Genomic DNA, 4,796 nt, shown 5'->3' with positions numbered 1-4,796 from the left:
CCCTCAGGCCATCCAAGATGTAGATGAGTTTCTTCATCAGTACAGATTTGGAGAAATGTAGCATTGCATCACTTGCTCACCAATGGATCCTCTGCAGTGAATGGGTGCCGTCAGAATGAGAGTCCAAACAGCTGATAAAAACATTACAATAATCCACAAGTAATCCACACCACGTTAAGACATTTTTACTTTCAAATCATCAATTCTAGCAAGATTATTTGCCATAATCCATAATAACGCTTCCTCCAGTGATAAAGTCCATCTTCTGTTCTCCTCTCACACCAAAATCCAGCCACATATTTGTTTAGAGCTGTTTCAGACCATTTTTGCTTGTAAACAGTGCTTGATCTGTGCATATGTCTCTCCTGATTCAGATGAGAAGACTTTTTCACTGAAAAAAAACATTATGGGCTCATATTTTAGCAATCATTTGAAGTTAAACCGTCTTAATAATAGATTTATTTCTTACAGACATGCATCTCAAGATGTTAATTGATGGACTGGAGTGGTGTGGATTACTTGTGGATTATTGTGATGTTTTTATCAGCTGTTTGGACTCTCATTCTGACGGCACCCATTCACTGCAGAGGATCCATTGCTGAGCAAGTGATGCAATGCTACATTTCTCCAAATCGGTTCCCATGAAGAAACAAACTCATCTACATTTTAGATGGACCGAGGGTGAGAAAAGTTTCTGTTCCCTTAATAATGTCTCAGCTTGAAAAGAAAATAATGAAGATGTTAGTGATTATTACGTTTTGAATATGGATATTTTTCTTACAAAAACGCATCGATTCGCTACAGGAAGTCTTTCTTCACCCCCCGGAGCCGTGTGAGACCATTTTTTTTATGGATGGGCGCTTTTTATTTAACTTCTTTTGGACTGAAGCAATGCAACACCCGCTGACTGCAACGATAGAGCTTAAAAGATCAAAGACAATTTTTAATATAACTCTGACTGGATTCGTCTGAAAGAAGAAAGTCATATACACCTAGGATGACTTGAGGGTGAGTAATTTATGGGCTAATTTTCATTTTTAGGTGAACTAACCCTTTAATATTAAGCCTAAAATGTGTTTTAATATCACTATTAATAATCTTTAATTGCAAGATATTTAAAGTGTACCTGGTGTATACCTGCAATAGTTCCACTTTAGCACAATCAGTATATCTTTAGTTGGACTTCAGCACTACTTCTGCACAATTAAAGTGCATTAAGTACAAAATTAGCTGTTCCAATTTAGCAGACTTTAGCTTTAAGTGTACCAGTTTAGGTAATTGCAGGGTATTTTTATTAAGCAAATAAATATGTAAATATATTTGTAGTATACTTAGCACAAAATAAATGTATTATAGTATATTTTTTCACTAGGGTTGTGCTGTTCATATCATAAACAATCATTTTAACATGATTACCAGGTCGAAGACTCTGAGTGTAACCAACTCCAACCAGACTGGCATTGTTCACTTTGGCCTGTTATGAGGAAATAATGAAAAAATAAAGCATGCTCAGGTTGGTCATTCCTAGCTTTGAATATTTAATATAACTTCCCTGTGAGCTATTCAAGGGCAGATTTAGACCTGAAACAATCCACGAAAAACATGGACGCAGATGCTTCTAGTTACACAAACCTTGATTTCACGTGGTGTTGTGAAATGTGTCAGAACTCGAATTATGTGTCAGAAAACACGTCTGCATTTGCATTATCAGCATTGCTGTCATGTACAACAGAACCACAAGCTTGCAATGCATTAGCCGAGAATTTGCATGTGTGATTGCGTACTTGCAAAGACTATGTTTTTTTGGTTTAACTGAATCCAAATGAAGTGAATTATCCTTTTCTCAACAACATAATGTGGTTGTGTGAAGATTGTTAACTTACAGACACTGAGGCATCTTTATCCAGCTGGTACTTTGCAGCAACTCCAAAGCGTGTGTTGTTGCTGCCTGAAGTCCAGGCCAAAGTGACGGCCGTCTCCAGCTGATCACTGACCTTCTGATAGACAGATCCTCCGAACTCAGCTCCGTCATTACTGATGACAGATTTATTCAAACATCCATTAAAAATTGAAGAAAAGGTTAAGTAAAAAATCTAGAATAAATAAGTAATACAGTGCTTACATATATTTAATAAAACGCTCTCTCTAGGGTTTTTTCTTTCTGGCTAACTAACAAGTTTACAGTCACTGAATGACTTGCCTGAGGTAAATGTAACATTATGTGACGATGTTTAGTAGCTGTTTCATTGACGTCTTTCCGCGGTTGAAACACTGATTGAGTGATTTCGTGAGACGCGAATTATTTCGGTAAGCTGTTTCTTTTAACGTAGTTTCTGATGATCTTGTGCTGTCACTGAGCTGAAAACTCAGTTTCATATCAAAAGTGACAAAGCACAAAGTTATTACTGGAGGGGAAAACAGCATAGACTAAAAGATCGATTCAAGAATTGATATCGATTTCAATAAAATTAGAATTTATTAAAATATCAGCAGGGTCGTAGCTAGCTAAATCAAAATATTTCATATTTAAAAACATAAAAAAGGTAATTGCGAGCTTATATTCTGAGAAATAAGTCTGAGAATTGCGAGATATAAACTCAAAATTGCAAGATATAAATGTACATAAAATTCAAACTTTATTCCTCGCAGTTCTGATTTTTTGTTTCTGCCACAGAATAAAAAAATACAAGTAATTGCGACTTGTTTCTCACAATTGTGAGCTTATAAATCACAATTCTGACTTAATATCTTCCAAAAAAGGAAAAAAGTCCGAATTGTGAGATATAAACTCAGAATTGCAAGAAAAAAGTCAGAATTGTGAAATAAAAAGTTGCAACTTCCTTTTTAATTTTTTTATCCCGTGGCAGAATCAAGCTTCCATAGCAATTTCTACAATATCAACTTAAAATCCACTGATCGTGTGGTTTTTCATTGATTCTTACACGTTGGTGTGAAGCTGGAATTCTCCGGCCTTGTATCCTAGAGCAAAGTTATTTTGCACCAGTTTGGATTTGGCCGTGTCAAAGGCCATCTGGTAGCCCACAAGCCAGCCTTCGTATCCCAGAACGGCTGCAGAGTGCACAACCGGACCCTCGAAATCAATGTCGCAGCTCACATTGACGAAGTCACGCTTGTAGCCAGTCTTCAGTTTACCGCTTTTCTTGCTAAAGAAAGAATTAGACTGTCAAAGACACCAAACCAAATCATCAAACCAGCCTTAATGCGTCAGATACTAACAACTCACCCTGTGTTTGGTACAAAAGACGTATCCAGGGCCACATTCAACCCCTGCGCCAGCTGAGACGACGATACAGCAAATTATGAATATGATAGCAAACCATTGTGATCATCCTCTATGCGACTCTAAGGGTTCAAAGGTCATGTGGAGAGTTTGATCTGACCTGGTCTTCCACAGACACTTCTGTTCTGTACTGAGCATGTTGTCTGTGTTCCACTTCTGGTTCAAACTCAATCCAAGATCCTTCATCTTATACTTGGTCTCCAAACTCCCGCCGGCTTTTCCCGTGTCCGTGTTGGTGGATCCAGATGTGTTGAACTCCTGCAGCTGGATTAGAGTTTATGAACAGGATTAATACATATATATATAAACTAGGCAATAGGCCTGCATGAGCAACAAACAGCTTTTTTAATCATATCGGTCTGTCAACTTAGAAAAACACTAGACTGTTACCTACTTTTTGTGTTGTACATTATGTTTTGATTTCAGTTTGTAATTTCACTAAGTCTAAGTGCATTTTTGTTTAAAATTGAGAAAATAGTATAGATTAATAATATTGGACTTTTTTTACTGACAATTACTGACAATTAATTTCTAATTACGAAATGATCTGTAGTGATATATATAAGCAAAGACAATTCATGGGCTGATATTTGGTCATTTTAAGCTTTTTAGCTTTCTACCAATGAGTATTATTGTAATATTATTCATATAGTATTATAATATTTATTAATATTTTCAATTAGTTTTTAGTTTTATATGTTCAGTTTTCATTTTAATTTTAGTAAATGTATTTTTGCTTTTGACATTTTATTTTTTTTTGTTTTTATATATTATTTCTATATTTAATATATTAGTATTTATATATTTTCATCTTAAATTTATTTCAGTTAGTTGCCAAGGCAACATTTCTCATTTTTATTCAAGTTTAAGTTTTTCAATATTTCTCATTTATTTCAGTTACCAATTACCAATTTTTCTATTACCGATTTTTTAAAAACAGATTTTTTAATAATATTAATTTGAGTTATAGTTAAAAACAACCACACTGCTATGGAAAACCCTGTAATTATCAATTACAAAATTACTGATTTTTAGCAATTTTTTAATAACAAACTTTTAATAGTGTTCATTTTAGTTTTAGTTAAAAATAACACTGTTTCCGACAACCCTGTAATTAACAGTTAAAATATCTGTCAGAAAGTCTATATTTGTGTATTATTAAAAACAACACATTAAATAAACAATAAAACAGACATTGAACACGAAGAGGACAGTGTGAGCCGGTGTCTCATGACATTACTGGATGGCAGATGGCGTGTGATGTGACAGAATTAGGTTTATTTTGATTGTGACCCAGAAACACAGACGGGACGGGACTCTTATTTAACTCTAGAGTGATGTTGGTTGTGTAGTCACATTATGGGCTTTATGGGCTCATATTTTAGCAATCATTTGAAGTTAAACCGTCTTAATAATAGATTTATTTATGCATCTCATGCATCTCAAGATGTTAATTGATGGACTGGAGTGGTGTGGATTACTTGTGGATTATTGT

At 34.8% G+C, this 4,796-nt stretch overlaps 1 pseudogene; it reads right to left on the bottom strand.

The window, feature by feature from the left end:
* Positions 1-3,654, bottom strand: part of LOC107706740 (voltage-dependent anion-selective channel protein 2-like) — a 5,288-nt pseudogene extending 1,634 nt beyond the window's left edge.
* Positions 3,655-4,796: the final 1,142 nt, after the last annotated feature.

This window comes from Sinocyclocheilus rhinocerous, unplaced genomic scaffold (genome assembly GCF_001515625.1).
Source record: "Sinocyclocheilus rhinocerous isolate Xijiao unplaced genomic scaffold, SAMN03320098_v1.1 scaffold864, whole genome shotgun sequence".
Classification (NCBI taxonomy): Eukaryota; Metazoa; Chordata; class Actinopteri; order Cypriniformes; family Cyprinidae; genus Sinocyclocheilus; species Sinocyclocheilus rhinocerous.
This window is presented reverse-complemented; position numbering and strand designations above follow the sequence as displayed.